Genomic DNA, 17,922 nt, shown 5'->3' on the forward strand with positions numbered 1-17,922 from the left:
CAGTGCTAATGAAAAAGAAACAGTTTAAAGTGAATACTAAATCGGCCATGCTTTTGAGTAACAACTATGTCATACTCCATGAAGATTACTGAGGATGAAGAGCTGCTTTTCATGTCTGTATCTTCTCTCCCTCATGCCCATGGACATGTAAGGAGATAATGCTGAGATGCCCTAGCTTGCTAGAGAAGTTAATCTTACAAGCCACCCAGGAGAAGGCCTTTGGTCTTTCATGTGTATTATCTTAGTCAGATTATGCATTTGCATCCATTTTTGTTGTTGTGTATTGCTTTTGTGTGGGTTGCAGCTATTTCAATATCTCCTCAGAGCTCAAGAATCCGTTGATATATTTTCCATGCCAACCTCTGACACTTTTTAATACTTTCATCCTTTCTTTGCTGCAGTGGAACATAATATGAAAGGCCTGTTGTGTCTTATATTACTGTAACCTAGAGGTTAGTGGGGCATCTGTTTTCATTTTACTACCAGTATGCCAGCAGTGGCAAGTTGCTGTAATTGAAACTTTTTTTATATTTTTATCACATCCAGTTTGGGGGAAAAAGATGGAAATGGTGGTAAAAAATATCTATCTGTGGTAAACGTACATTTCAAAATGAACAAGATGTTTGTATGTACAAACACGTGCCAGCGGGCCATCCAGGTGACCATGTAGTTAACAGAAGCTCTGCTATAGTCACTAAGGAGATATTTAATAGGAGAATTCAAGAAAAATGCTGTTTAATTACATCTTGTTAAGTGATGTCTGGGTACTCAAGGGTCACAGTTGCTAACTTGCTATTTCAAGGTGCAAACCTGCCCTGATATAGCAGAACTTTGGTTCCTCCAAAACACTGTACATCAAAGAGAGTAATTAATGTGAACATATGTTCTAAAGTAAGATGTTAGTTTATTTCTGTGCTGGCACACTGTGCACACATTCCAGCTGCGTATTGTATACAGTTTGAAAGTAAAACAAATAGGTCAAGGCTGCTTTTAAGTGAGCATCAGCAGCTTTTTTATTTGCTGAATCTCCACAGGCAGGAGGTCAGCTCTGGACCAGAAGGGAATCACTGACACACATCCACCGTCTGTTGACCCATTTAGCCCATCTGTACAGCAGAAAAAAAGCTAAAAAGTACTTTACGGGTATTTTGAGGCGATACAGACGGGTCTTTCAGGTCACTTTTATCAACATTGTCCTAGTTACTACTGCCTATCCCCAATGAAATGACCTACGGTGTCACCAGCATCAAAAACGAGAGAACATGGTGGTGACAAGTTTTAAGTTAAGTTTAAACTACCCTGAATTTTAAAAGGTATATTTTACAATAATAATGTTTGTCGCCTTCCTTAAAGCAATAATAAATGCGTGATCATAACAAAAGTGTCAGGATTGTGGTGGTTGAGAAGGGTAAGCAGGGTGGTGGACCCAAACGCAGGACGCAGAGCAGAGGAGGTACAGTTCAAAAAGGGGTTTATTCCATAAACAAACAAAAGGCGAGCACACTTACTGGTGGAGTGGCTGAGACTAATCCAAAAATGAACATAGAAAACCAAAAGAAAATCCAGAATGAGTGTAATCCAAAATACCAAGAACTGAGAGGGAACAGGACAAGACAGCGCAAACTACAACCATGACAACAAGGGACAAAGCATATAAACACGACAATGACCGGACAAAGACTGAGGGGAAACAAACAAGAATATATACACAGGGTTAACGAGCTGGGAGGAAGTACACAGGTGAGGGACATGAGACGAACGAGACACAGGCAGGCAGAGAGAGAGCAGGGGAAAACAGAGAGACTGACATGCAGAGGGATTACTGGTGTAACAGACACAACACAGGTTACTGAACACTAAACACTAAGACATGAACCGAGACAAGAACGAGGAGCTAAGACACAGAGCTAATCCTAAAATACAAGACACATGCTAAGTAAACTTCAAGATGCGGATGAATAAAATAATAAACAAGGCTACACGGAGACTAAAGCAGAAAGATCAAAATCATAATGAACTAAACAGATCATAACCCCACAACCAGACACACAGACAGTACCAGACCAACCAGTACAAACACACAGAGTAAACTAGACAAAAGAAATGACTGAAACTCAAAACACAGACTAACTATATAACAGATACTGGAAACAGGGCAATAGACGGGACAGAACCCAAAACCCAACATACTATAAGGCAGATACTAAAAAGACTACAAATAACATGACTTACTGAAAACTAAATGAACAAAGCAGAACAGACAGCCACAGTGTGACAAAAAGTAATCAATACTACACTACAGCCATGTGTTCCTTCTCTGTCTCCAGGGCATAAAGAAAATTTGTTGTTGTCATACATTTAGAGCAGGGTATGGCATGATTATAGTATACCCCGCCACTGAGTCATTTAATAAATATTTCACATACTGCATCAGCTGAACCAATAACAACAAATATTCTTTTCTATTTGAAGAGCCAATACATGGCTGATTGCAAAGCCATCAGAGCGTCATGGCCCCTGGTCATGATGCTACACTGCAACAAAGGAAGTCAAAGGGGAAATTGATGTTTGTTGATACATTTTTCTGAAGAATTGAGGGAACAAAGAAGGAGATGTTTTACATATGTTCTAGCAAGGCAGATGGACGGTGTTTAACCACTTGAACCGCTTCCCTGTTTCCTCACTCTCTCCCACAAGGATTCTCCTGATACAACTCAAAGAAATCAGCTGGAATCAGAGGATATGACAGCTGAGGGATGACGCAATGTAGAAGTTGCAGTGTCCTAGGGGACTAATCATATTATATATATATATATACATTATTATAGCCAAGGACAAATTAGACAAATCCCCAGATATTTAAGTGACTGTATTGCATGTAGCCCATGCAACAGCACGTCGGTGACCAATTTTCTCTCTGTAGTAATGCACTACAGTATGTCTAAGTTCGTTGTATTACAGTGAAAACCTTATGAATCCAATGATTCATCCCAGTGGTTTTCACAGAAGATTCTTTCAATGTTTTACACTACCAAAACAAAGGGCTGACATTGCTAAAATGATGGGGGAATATCCATGAGAAGTCAGACAATCTTACAAGTTTTAAACAAACCACCAGGTTAGCCAAACTTATTTGGAAGAGAAAAAATCAAGGTAAGACAAGTATCCACTGTAAAAGTCCTTCACAGTTTACAAACGAACTTCCCAGGTCAACTCTGACACAATTCTTCTGGGTCTTATTACCAACATTTTGGATGCACTGACTTTTGGTGCTAAACCCAAATGATTGGGTGAAAAACCTACAAAGAAAGTGGTTCAGATAGTCATTTTACAACCTATCTGACTTCATCTTCATGTTTTATGCTGTGTCAGATTTACACCAGATCAGTCATCTTATAGGCTGATGACTGTGTCAAAGCAGCAGGCTCTCACTTCTCTCTCACAAAACTTGTGGTTTTGTTTCATTCCCATATTCAGCTCCGACAGTTAGCATGCAACAATTTTTTAAAAAGATATCCTATTGAAGGTGGAAGTCGTTTACGGAGTCAATAGACTCTTCCCCCTATGCTTTTACACAGCTGAGTTGGCACTAACAGCTTAGTAGCTAACAACTGTGTCTGTCTTTCCATTCCTTGAGAGAATCGAAAACAAGCATGATTGGTTGACTCCTGTCTTTTTCCCAGTCCCGAAAGAATGACTCCTGTCAAATCCCATTCCTGATGAAATAATCACAAAATAATGTTTATTCATATTAGAACTTCATATTTATATATAAAAACAGATCTATTATTCCTGTCCAGTCCCAGGAATTCGCCACTAAGCATTGGTTGATTGGGATGTGCAATTTTCATGTATTTTTATGGATGTTTTATGGATTTTAAATAAACCTTACACCATGTTTTGTACCTATGGAAACTTTGGGATCTCCACAATTTAAAATACATTTCTGTGGGTTTGAAAAATGTGTGGCTGCACAGAATGCGATTGTACCAACTGACCTGCTGGCAGATAAGTGAGGTTTAATTTAATACAGATTTTAATTTTGATGCTTCATTCCAGCCACCATAGCTGTGCTCATTGCTCATTAAAAAAGACTAGTTGCGTTATGTCCTGAGTTCTACATGTACTGGATGTTTTGGCTTTGCTGCTCTCTCCTCCTATTCAAGTGCATTTTTCTTCCCTGCCACTGTAATGCAACACCGCAGTAGAAACTGGCATTTACACTCTGCTTCTCCATGCCTAGTCTTCTGTGGCTTGTCCACTTGCCATATCACTCAGTATGTATCTGGCTCTTCTCTAAGCATTAATAACCTCAGGCGATGCCTCGAGGCTTTGGAGCATGTGTACGGGGGAGGGCAAGCATGTCATGACCACTTACTCTTTCGTGCCAGCTTCTCCTGCCCAACTCCTTTGACCCGTGGACCGCCTTTAAATATCCTATATGTGCTGTGCTAACAGTAGGCAGTGAGACTCAGCTGTGAGAAGCAAACAGCTGACCTGGAAAAAGAATGCCTTTACTCTGAATGGCCCCGAGGGTTTAGAGGGCACTATAGAAGAGCGACTAGCAAGGCTGAAAACATTGGCAATGTCGCTCACATATAAGACAGTAGCTGTGCTGCAGTTTGTAACTCTGCTTTCTTTATACTAAATCCAGATATTATTGTAGTAAGTGAAGGACTCAGAGGACGACCTTTGAGCATCATCGCGACTCTCACTCTCATTAGATAAGGGATTGAATGCTCACAGGGCTCTGTTTCACAGGGCTACTTCCTACTGCTTCCTCCTCCGAGCGTGCGTGGTAATTTAATTAAGTCTACTGACTTTTCTAAAGGGCAACTGCTAGAATCAACACAATTAATAAAATGGGTGACTCCTCTTCTCTTTGTTGCTCTTTGTTCCTCTTTCGTCATTTGAGTAGCTCAGCACAATCCCCCACGGTGCCCGACATGATTTGCATTCAGAAAAGTCAAACCTGGCCTCTCTCCTGTAATTATTCATAAACCTTAAGTACAAAGTAAATAGCACGTGAATTCAGCAAGTGGAGTTGTGGCAAAACATCTCTCTTAGGAATTTACACAAGAGCAAGATTTATTTGTATGCACGAGGTAGCACATAAAAACTACAAAACTGAAGCTCAATCGTTACATTTCTGAAAATATATGTAAAAATATCATTATTATAAACTTATTTGTGTGAATGCTCTAAAATTTTTGGTCTAAATGTTGGTATGTCAAATTGTGGCTCCAACACATCCATGGTCCTCAGGGAGTCTACTTTTCCTTCTAAAATGTCAGTGTTTAACTGATGATGTCGCTTCCAAAATGGTTGCTTCTCATTGGGATTTCTCTAAAACTGAGGGTTATTAACAGGCTGGCTGTGGCTCAGGGTCCCATAGGACAGTTCAAAGTGTAATAAGGTTAATTGGCAAGAATCACGACCTAGACTAAAGAAGATTGCTCGTAATATACAGTACAAAGTGTGTGGGTAATTTATAACTCATTAATTTAAGACTTTAGCCAAAGAACTATATAAGTCAAACAATATAGTTTTATCAGTCTAAAGTAGGGTTTGACAGAAATGGGTTTTTCAAGGCCAGTGCCAATGTTCTTGTATTGTCTCTTTAAATCTTAGCATATAAAATTATCACACACATGCAATTTTAGTTATTTATGCAATAAATATGCATTTAATCTGTATGTTATTCATCATATCAGACATGAATTATTGCAAATGAATTTTCTTTACACTAGAACAAAATGTGAAGACACATTAATCCATGGCAAACCAGGAGAAAATCTAATGCACAAGGCCACACTTCATACTGGACACACATGTATGACATTAATAGTAAAGTTCTTATGATTCTCTGCCAAGGCTGAACAACTTCAACTTGCTGTTACACCAAAAGACATCATTCATGTCATGTAAAGTAAAGTAAAATTTTGAACTTGACCTTCAAAGAGGACATGGAAATTCCAGATCTGGATCTCCAGGAAAATGGATTCAGCTGTTTTTGTTGCCCCAAGTCCAATTCAACTGCTAAATTGCATGGAAATCTGTGGTAATAACAAAAAAGCTGTAAAAGAAATCATGCAGACAGTCAGATAAATCAACAGGGGTAATAAATCTGGGCTGCTCCTTTATGCAACATACCAACCAGAAATCCCTGCCTACCCCCCTCCCCCACCCACCCACCCACACACCCACACACCCACACACACACACACACACTAGTCCGCAAGGGTGGTTTGAGGATACAATGGTCATGCAGTCACCCGTAGAAGGTCAGCGTCTAGAGGACTGTTCCCCAAGGCGGTAAATAGAACTGTTCTAAGGTCAAACAAAGAACAAAGTCACAAACACAATCTGAATGATATGAGTGAGTGGCTGGATGCTTAATGTATATGTTTGTGTGGTCAGTTATTCACACAAATGCACATTATTTCATTTGAGTTCTAGTTGCTGTATATTTATTATGATTCCTGATTTTGTGCGCTCCACATGTGTGGCACTGTTGACACATGCGAGAAATGTTTGGAGGATTATTGGTCTCCCAATCTTGCATTATAACAACATCTGTTTTCCATTGTATGTCTTGCATTATGTATCTCCTCACCTGCTTTTAGCACACAGTCAGTCGCACTGCTTTATAAGCATACAGTACATGTGTGTGTATTTCTTTGTATTTAAGTTGTTTTAAATTGTTGTTGTTGAAGTGTATTGGAAGGCCACTTATGTATACTTCATTTGAATTTCACTTACAACTTCACAATTATTTAAATTTACAGCAAGTGTTTGTCTTGAGGCTCATCAGCCAGCCTTTGGGATGTTAATTTTAACAGACAATCGCCTTAAAAATTTGAATATTTACAGACAGTCTTTTTTTAAATTTTATTTTGAATTTGTTATATAATAGCCATTATGCATCTTCTAAATTCAAGTGCACCGAACAGCCAACCCTTGTTTCTTTAGTAAGATAAAAAAAATCATAAAGGTGTTCTGTTAGTATAGTATAAAATAGCATTTCTATATTTGCTTAACTGCCTCTATATTCCCAATTGAGATCATGTTGAGAGCTTTTCAAATAAAAAGGCAAACCACAGCATCCACTTCCCTTCATGTATTTTTCATGCTCTCTGATTCTCATACTGTATTTCTACATCTGTATAAGTCTATATTTTTACTTTTACCAAGCAGGACCTCTGAACAATGCAGCCTTTGGCTCTTAGGAAGCATTAAGGTCTGTCAGATGAATCGGAAAAATGGGAATGAAAAGCTCTCAAAAGCCACATGAAATCTTAAACACTTTGTCGGCGCTTTTTCTTTCTTTTCATTTGGCGCCAGCACTGAACAAACTTAAAGGTTTCACTCGGTGGGTGTACAACACTTGTGTTCTGTAGCTCGTTTGACTTGTTTTCTGATCGGGTGAGAAATGTTGACTGTCAACAGGGCGAAAACCTAAAGCGTGAACACAATTTAGAAAGAGGGTGTTGAATGAAGGGAGCTTGGTTTTGTTTTTGTCACTTAAAAAGTGTGAAACCAGTGAATGTGCATGGTTTTTGCGACTAAATTGAAGACTGTGGTGCGCTCAGTCACATTAATGCCTCAGAGAAATGTAATTTAAAGTATTTTTCCCCCTCTAAAAATCACTTCAAGTACACTGAGGGCCATGTGTACTCATGTGTAAACCTTGCACATCCCACTTAACTGTCACATTAGTCTCTACCTCGATTTTCCACCTATCTTCACTCCTGCACATAAATTTGGGTTAGATGGTGTCTTAACTACTTTATTTCGACTCAGTGGACTTAGGTGGTTAATTCTCTTTGGTCCTAACCCTACTGTTCAATCTCTGTTGATCGCAATTTGGTATTTAGCCTGTTAAAGTTTGGTCCGCCCAATTTTAAATGAACTAGAACTTTTAAAAAGTAACATGATCTCAATAGCTCAGTTGGTAGACGAAGCTATGTTGTACATGACAAAAAAACGTATGTACCTTCCTAAGGTAATTTACAATCACTGATGGTCATTACAGTAGATCACAGCTGTAAGCCTCAGGGTTAATTGTATTACAGTAAGCTCAGTCTTTTAATGTCTGCACCTCAAATGTCATCCTCAGGCCTTTTCTATTCATAACGCGTTTTGTTTTGAGTTTCTCTTTAAAGCTGAACGGATTCAGCACAAGTGGTCAGCACTGAAAATACAACATCTGACAGATTAACAAACATCTTTATATTTAAAAATCCAGCAGACATTTGAAGTTATACAATATCCAAATTCCTTTTAACTGCGGTACATTTAATGCTTTTTAGCTGCTAAGTGATTCACTAAGCCAGTTAACATAGTGAACTACTCGCTAACTTTGTCTCTCTGCTGTTTGGTGCTGAGCAGGTAGCGCTCAGTCTTCCGTTTTGCTGAAAAAAAATGCCTGTTTCAGTTGAGGAGGGTTTTATGGCCCTGATGAAGAGGGCTGGAAAACCAAAACTGTTGGCTAAAAGAGGATAAAAAGCTCTTTAAAAAAAAAGATCCTTGGTGCAGCTTTAAAGCAGCTTGATATTCTCTCTCTACAGTGAAAGTGCTCCAAACATGCTTTTCTTAAACTCAAGATTCGCACCATCAGTTGTGTTCTAAATCCTCTGAAATCCCTAAAAATATCTTGAAAACATGGCTTATGGGTCACTGAAAGGGCAATTTATGCAAACAAGCTTAATGAGCTTATATTTTGTGCTGTTGGCCCCAATATGGAAATGTCTTTGGCAGTCAGTGCACCAAAACACGTTGCACTTTCTCCGGTCACTTGTCCTATTCAAGAGTACAATACTCCACCACTATTGAGGATGAAACACACACACAAGGCACCTTTGCATGCAGATGCGGCCTGTTTAAAGTAAATGCACAACTGAAGTAAATGTGGAATTGATGCTCAGATCTGTTTGTAAAGAGGCACAACATCTGCTTGTTGCACTAAAAAGCAAAATACAATGGTATGTGGACCCACAGCACAGAGGATGTCATGCAAAGCTTTTTCTCTCAAACAACAACAAAAAACTAATTACAGAAAAACTGAAAGGTAAAATATTTCAATGAAACCTTGTATCAGTGATCAGACTAGAGTTTCATGCTCATGGGGAAATAATCCTTTTTTGGGAATGATTTCAATATGGGATTGAGATCTTTGGTTCTCGGGGCAGGACTCAAACGCACACTCACAATGTTAGTCACTTTTTCCACTGTATTTCCATGAGCCCGTGGCTCTATCTTAAGCAGTTTTCTGGCAAGTCTAAAGCCAAACAATCTTCATGTGCTCCAACTTTGCTGTAGACATCTTCTGTCAACTCATGCAGACTCTTAAACTTGAGGGGAATATCACTCAATTTCAGATTTTGGCAACACTTTATATTGCTTTCTTATAAAACTCACAAATCCAGAGCAGATATTTACTAGCATGTTTGGAAGAGGTGGCACAAAAGTGTGGCGTGACCACCATGATAACTGTGAAATGATTTTGATCTTGTGCGACATGTCTGCCCTTCACGTGACTAGACCACAGTTTTCCTGTCTGATACAATGAGGTAAATAAAATGTGTTTTTAGCCATACCAGTTGCATGGCTGTAGGGATGGCAATGTTGAATGGATGAATGATTTGCCATGAAAGTTGGTACAGACATTGTTGCACATCTCAGAACTTTGGTGATCCTTTAACTTTTCATCTAGCATCATCGTAGGGTCAGTATTTCTTTTTGTATGGTAGTTTGGCCAAATACCTAAAACATTAGCTGTGTGTTTATTGCTAATTAGTAAAGGTTAGTATGCTAACACCCTAAACCAAGATGGTGTATATGGTATGTATTATAAGGTATGTATTATATCTGATAAACATAAGCATGTTAGCAACACATCAAACTGAGGTCCTGGGAAAAAGCACAAATTGTTGGCACATGGGAATAAAAATCAATGGGTTTACCCTCTCGAACTCCAACCAAATGATCACTTTGGATTTCCATCAGCAATTGACAGACTGAACATTTGACATTCAAAGCTACAGCATCTTATTTTCGCGGTCATAGGGAAAACCGTAAGACAGTGGCACTCTGTCAGGGAAAGGAAAAGGACTGAATACTGATGCAGTCATGTCTGACTTGCTGAAAGACCACAGATGTGGACTGACACACCCTGCTCTAACCACATACTGGATATTTCCACTTACTGAGGACATGAAGAATTTTAACTGGACTACTTCAGGCAAAACTGAAATGGTTTTATTTAACACTGAATTTAACAAATTTGCTTTGATGCATAAGAGGAATAAATAATGCAGCAGTGTTCTTGTAATGTATTACAAGCTGGGTATTTCTAAAAGCAACTTTTTGCAAAGAGAAGAGTATCGCAACTTCATGTGCCTTTAGCATCAGAATCAGCCAAGTAAGTTTACACAAAGAATTACTTTGCTTTGGTGATTTGGTGCATAACAAAAAACATAAATCCATAAATATGAAATAGACAAGATATAAAAAATATAAAAGATTAATAAAGACTATCAATATAGAAGTTATCTACATCCAATTTGTATGTGCTACTGGGTCTTGATACAGTAGCACAACACACTTAAATCAGCTCTCCTTTCCTGTCATTTGTCGTCCAAGAATGAAATGCTTAAATATTTCAAAAGGCTGTGTGACTTTAAACACTATGCCATCGTTCATCAGCCTTGAATGCACCTTTAATCCTTTACAAGATACACAATTCTGATATGATTCCAGTCATCACTTTATCCTGCAGGTTCCTTTGAGAGCTATTATCCAAGGCCAGGCAGGTCTTTTTTATAAAGCTATGAAAGAGAATATAAGAAGATATTAGATGCTTCTTGAAAATCAAATAAAGGTTAGATCAAATCACAGGCTGTATTTACTTGAATTTAGTGTAGATATATTCTGCTTCCATGCTGCTGAAATGAATCCTCAGCCCTTACTGCTCACTACTACTACTGTCTTGTCTCATTGACACAGAGAGAACTGTCCACATAAACTGTAATGTTTATGGTGCTCTGCATGGCATTTTCTAATGTCAAGACATTCATTCTGAAACATTTGTAAAATTGCTGTAAAGAAATAATGCCCTAGCTTAGATCATCAGCAGCCATTAGTCATCTAGCTGAAATCTGCGGGGTTTAGTCACAGTTATTTTAATATTTAGGTAATAAACAACTAGATTTCTGTTGCACTTCCCTATCTGCAGCATTTCAGATTCACATTAGTTAACCTTGTCTGTGAAAATCCACTGGAGCCAGAAGCTATTGTCATTTATTGTCCTTGGTCTTGCTCTTCCAAAAGCAGGGTATGGGATACACTAGTGCACTCGAAGAGCATTTATAGGAAATGTGATCTCATTTTTATGATAAACATATATTGTTTCCTTATAGACTGCTTGTAAGGGACTCATAAAAGTGATCCGAATTTAGCTAGTCAGGCTCAACTCTATGTTGTCAGACCTGTTGTAATGATATCCTGTTCATGTTAGCATTCATTTTAAAGTGCAGCTGAAGATGATAGGAACTTAGTGATTACTTTTTGTGGTATTTGTTTATAAACTTAAATGGATTGTAAATGATTGTAATCCAATACACTTTTTGTTAAATTCAGCATGTATTTCATCACAGTTTTCTATCTCTTTGTTTTGTGTTTGCACTTAAAAAAAGTAATCTGGTTTCCTACACAGCCCTGGCTCCATAAATGGAAACAAAGAAAGTGGCGTGGACCTTGCCACACAACATAGCCAATCAGTAACAGGTGGCGTAAGTGCTTGTGCACAGGAGTGATGGGGAGAGGGGGCAGTGGGAGAGAGAGTTCTGTAAACTGGTACAACATGCTGGACTCCAGGAACTGTGAAGAAGGAGAGGGCTGAGAAACAGACAAAGAAGAAAAAGTCTAAAGAGTATAAACAGAGTAAAAAGTTATATGACCACGCACGAGGGAAGGAATTTCAAAGCTGGAGGAACCTCAAAGATTTGAAATTTGGGTGGCAGAGCTTATGAGGGAGCACTGAAGGAAGCGGTGTATTTGTTTGGCAGTTGAGTTAAATATCAATAATTCTTCTGCAGCATCATTTACTCTCCCTTTAAGTGTTAAATAACTGGAAATGTCAACCAAATTGCGTCTCAACCATAAATGTGGATACTGAACTGTACGTTTGCCCAAAACGAGGATTTGGTTGTGGTTACATACCACACAGACATAAACCATTGTTAAGGTATGATTAAGGTTAGGCAACGAAGTTCAAAACTCTGGTCACTCGCATGCAACCCTGACATGCACAGCCTTACTTCCAGCTTTGCTACATACAGGTCACGCGTGTTGGTGGTGCTAGTTGCAAAGTCAGAGGATCATCGAAGTGTTTAGGGTTTAATAGCCTCTCAATAGCCACACCACTATCTATCTATCTATCTGGATAAAAATAACATAGCAAAGAATTGTAAAACAGATCATATCCCACAGGGGAAACCCCATGTAAAGTTAGACTTACAATAACCAAAAGGCTCTATTGTAGATTACAAGCTTCTGTGGTGTCTATGCCTTACAGTTAAGTCATTCATGAGGAATCATTTTCTTCTCACTAGTGAGAATGTGGAGGAAGACACTTGGAGAAAAAGAAAATTTAGAAGGAATAGTGGAGGTTACAAAAGATGGAGAAAAGAAAATGGAAAAAGTAGAGAACAGACGACTCACAGCGCAGCAATGAAACATTAATATGCCCACTGTGTATGGCACGGGCATCACTGCACTTTTCTGTCATACTCATTTCCTGGTGTAAAAAAAGGAACCTTGCTTATAATATACTCTATGTATGAATCTGTTAAATACATTCTCACAACCCAAATTTTTACAGCAGGCATGTGCATTTTTGTGCAATTTCCTCAGGCATTATAAATACAAAGCCGGCTGGCTGTGGGACAATGAAAATGTCCCTGTTTCCCCTCCGAAGAAAAAGCAAAAGCAGACACTTCCCCTGGAGACCAGCAGTCCTGTGCTGGAATGTTAAACGTGAATGTTCTGTGGCGATTGATTTTTCTGATAAGCCAGGCACAGTGAGTGGGATGAGTTGGCAGATGTGGATGAGGATGATACGGAGGAGGAGGAGGAGGAGGAGGAGGAGGAGGAGGAGGAGGAGGAGGAAGGTACTGAGTTGCAGAAATAGAGGCGTTCAACGTCGATAAGCATAAACCATACGCTTTTTTGACTGGTCCAGCCAACTTGGCTTTGTTATCAGTGTTTCTTTATGCTTGTTAGCATTATGAAATTATCTTTGTCTGATTTTTTGAACTGCAGAATTTGTTAAAGTTCCCATCACCGTAGACAAAGACAAAAGGGGGTAGGAGAAGAAAAGCTACAGAAAATGTACAATATGCAGCACTTTCCTCAAAACATTACTGTAGAATACAGATGCTAAAAAGAATCCTAAAAGAACAGAAGGCTCTGGAGGAGGAGTAGTAAGAAGGTATGGCAGGGTAGTGCACTGCTAAAAGAGGAGTAGAAGTGACAGCCAGGTTCTCATATCCTATAATTATAGCACTGCCATCACTTCTCTTCTCTTCACCTCCTGTCCTGCCGTTCCTCCTTTTTAACCCCCAACCTCTTACTTCCTCTCCACAATGGCTGCCTCTCACACATTTTCTCTCCCCTTCCCTCCAGCCTTGCCCCGTCATCTGTCATTTCCATACCACTCTTCCTTTTGCCTACCCTTGCTCCTGCTGGAGAGATCTGGGCCACTTGACGTTTGTGCTCACCGATGGGAAAGGCTCGGCTGTTAGCTCACCCAGCAGGGAAAGTTCATTTTCAGACTGCAAGAGGGCCACTGTTTTGTCACACACAACTGCTCTAGCAAGGCAGAAATCGTACTGAATTCAGGCTGAGAGTTGTGTTTAACTCAGGGTTTATTGAAGAAGATATATTTCTTTAATCCCGTGAGGGAAACTCAGTGTTTTCACTCAGTTATTATGTTTTTACACACAGGTCGAAAGACACACACATGTACATGCACAAACAGGACCCATAGCAACACACGGAGAGATGTCAGAGTGAGAGGGCTGCCACTCAGTGCGGCACCCCGAGCAGTTGGGGGTTCAGTCCACGCTCCGCAACTCTGGTCCGAGCTGGATTCCCAGCCTAATCCTTATGGACTGAGTTACTGCCGCCCCAGGTCCCTGCATTTTCTTTTTTTAGTTTTGAAGGTGCCATGTGTTGCATTTGAATGCATTTGCATAGCATTGCATTACTATCTTATTAATAATAATAATGTTAAACAAATCATTTAAAGTACATATAAAAATATAAATAAACATGAACATAATACAATACAAAACAAAATAATATACTTATTTCTCCTAGAGCTTTCAGATTTAGTATGCAGACTTTGAGTTGGGACTTTTTATCAAACTGCTGTTTCCAAGGTCAAGAATGAGTTTTCAAGCTCAACTTTATGGCTCTTTTGGAGTATGTGGTGCTGTTGAATTGTACTGCATCCAAGTACATATTGACACATACACTCACTGGCCACTTTGTTAGGTACACCGGGTTGGACCCCTTTTGCCTTTCAAACTGCCTTAATTCTTAGTGGCATACTTTCAACTAGGTGTTGGAAACATTCCTCAGAGACCTTGGTCCATATTGACGTGATAGCATCATACAGTTGCTGCAGTTTTGTCGGATGCACATCCATGATGCAAATCTCCAGTTCCACCAAATCCCAAAGGTGCTCTATTGGATTGAGATCTGGTGACTGTGGAGGCCACTAGAGTACATTGAACTCATTGTCATGTTCAAGAAACCAGTTTGAGATGATTTGAGCTTTGTGACATGTCCCCCACACCATTACACCACCAACAGCAGCATGAACTGTTGATACAAGGCAGGATGGATCCATGCTTTCATGTTGTTTACGCCAAATTCTGACCCTACCACCTGAATGTCACAGCGGAAATCAAGACTCAGCAGACCGGGCAACATTTTTCCAGTCTTCTGTTGTCCAATTTTGGTGAGCCTCTGCCAAATGTAGCCTCAGTTTCCTGTTCTTAGCAGACAGGATTGGCACCCGGTGTGGTCTTCTGCTGCTGTAGCCCATCTGCTTCAAGGTTCAACGTGCATTCAGAGATGATATTCTGCATACCTTGGTTGTATGTACAATCATCCATTCACCACTGACTACTGTAGAAGTGCATACTTGTATCTCGTATCCCCTCTTCTGGTGCCTGATAATGTGTAGCCACTCTGCCAAGTTCTGAAAAGCAGTCTTGACATAAAAGACCCCTTGTGACTTGATTATGTCCCATAAGATCTCCATGTACCATAATATTGCAATGAATCAAATCTGATGCACCAGTCTGGACCACCTTCTTAGAGCTTCCAAGAATGTGCAACTTGAGACAAAAGCCAAACAGATCAAATTTAGATAATCTCAAGAATCCGGTGCCTGTAAAAAGTATTGGATACTTCAACAGTGTGAGAGTGTCTGCAGAATGATCCAACAGAAACCACATAGGTTTCATTTTGATTTCCCGCATCATTTATACATGCACTTTCCCATCCCTTATTATATAAGATGTATTTTTAAAATTATCAAAATTATCATGTACAATTTCATAGCTAGATCGGTTTGTCAGCTGTTCTGGAGCTTTCGGTCTTCATCAACAAATAAAGTTTTCCCAGTTACTATGTTTTTTAACAAGAAGTAGAAGTCTTGCTTGAGGGGCGAGTTGTTGCAGGAAGACAATGCTGGAAATGTGAGTCAGAGTTGGAGAGAGGTGCTTGTTGGAGTAGTATTAGGAAATAAAGTCATGCTAGCAGTTCTTCTACGTACACAACAAACTCCCCTCCCTCTTTTCCACTGACGATCAGTGATTTCGACACCAATATGACCTTTGGACAAAATTGTGTCCAGAATCAGACCCGAAGCTTGCTAGCTAGCTAACCTGAAGTGTATCCTGTGGATCATCAGTCCATCCAGAAAAGAAGAGGAAAATCTCCGTTCACATCCTACAAGCCAGGCAACATCCACACAACAACTTTTAAGTGGTGAATCAATATTTCAGAAAGTCTCCTGTGCTGCGCCCTGGGCTGCAGAGGGCCTTCACCAAACAATAGGATCCTGACCTGCATTATTCATCCCTCACTCATTCACTCCTCTCTGACTCAGACACAGAGCACACAGGGGAATTCAACTTTCCCAAACTAAACTTCAGATAAAAAACCTTTCAAAACATCTGCCTCTCTGTCCTCGATCTCTGTGGTATTTTGAGTTACCTTGTACCATCCCTAATAATGTTAACCATGTTGAATAATGCATCGCCCATTCATATTTCACAGACGGGCCATGCCAGAAGCCCCCTGGGTTCGACCGAATGTCAATAAGTAAAGAAAACCAAATATATGGGGATTTTCAACTATAGTAATTTCAGTGATTTTATTCCAAGATGGTGACAAACACAACACAACCACATGAACCCATGTCAAATTGTGTCAGAAATGTGTAAAAACGTTCCATCCAACACCACTAATAGATACAGATCTAAATTTAGAAGTACTCCAATCATCATTAAATCTAACTTTGGGGATCCAATAAGCGTAACTCACTTATTACAAAATGGCACAAATACTCGCCGCAGAATTTTAATGAACTTGACATTTAATGCTTCGTGGCTTTTAGAAGGTTTCTCCTAATGTCTTTTCATAATGCGTAATTAGGCATGGACTTTAAATAATGTGTGCGTGCAAAGGTTCCTAACAGAGGAGATGAGGATAACTCAACCTCAATCAGTGTATTATCTCTGCTCCAGACCATTACTGGAGCTGGCTACTTAATAGCCTCTGAATTAGATGTGGAGCTGATTACACATTGATTATAAGTGAATGAGGGCAGGGGATGTCAATCTTAACGTCCAAAGTGACTTTAAAGAGTAAAAAGAGAGACACCAGAGGAGGGTTTTGTAAATGCAAAGATGTGTCGGGATGGTTTTTACTGTCACTAGTGCGGCACCATCCAGAATTACAATACCTCACTTCTCGCTGAGTCTCATCCTCAAACTGGTTCACTTGAAGATAGCAACATAAAGAGTTCTTGACAAGTGAGTCATGTGACTATTGACTGTCCACCACTTTGATCCAAACTGAAATATCTCAAAAGCTATTGGATTACTTGCCATGCCATTTTCCAGTTCATGGTCCTCAGAGGATGAATCCTATTGACTTTGGTGATCCTCTGACATTTCATCTATCTCAACATCTACTAGATGGATTGGCTCAAAATTGAGACGTTTAGGGTTGCCAGACAATGAATCTTAATGGCCTTGGTAATTCCTTTACTTTTCTTCTAGTGACACAGTGAGATAGACATTTGTAGGTTTGAGTGAAATGTCTCAACAACTACAGGATAAATTGTTTTGACATTTGGTAAAGACACTGATGTCTCCCTCAGAATGAATTGTCTTTGGTGAAATCTTTAAATTTGTTTATGCCAAACATCTGCAGATCTATTGACATTTATCAGCCTCAGCAGTACTTTGTGTTTAGTGCTAATTAGCAAATGTTAGCTTGCAAACACAATAAAATTAGTTGGTTTATACGGTATTATAGCTCTTAAATATCAGCATGTCATTTGCCATTGTGAGCATATTAGCTTGCTGACATTAGCATTTAGCTCAAAGCACTGTTGTGCCTAAGTACAGCCTCACAGAGCAGCTAGCTTGGCTGTGGACTTTTAGCCCTGTTTTTAAGCATGACGACAAGATTTCCCTAATCTTTATCAAGTAGTTTTAGTTGCTTAAACCTTAACACAGATTTGTTGTTAAGATTTGAGGAATTGAATGTGCAAAGGGAAGAGGGAAACAGGGAAGGATGGAACAAAGAAGATGGGGAGAAAGAAAGATGTCACGG

Source organism: Micropterus dolomieu, linkage group LG01 (assembly GCF_021292245.1).
Source record: "Micropterus dolomieu isolate WLL.071019.BEF.003 ecotype Adirondacks linkage group LG01, ASM2129224v1, whole genome shotgun sequence".
Classification (NCBI taxonomy): domain Eukaryota; kingdom Metazoa; phylum Chordata; class Actinopteri; order Centrarchiformes; family Centrarchidae; genus Micropterus; species Micropterus dolomieu.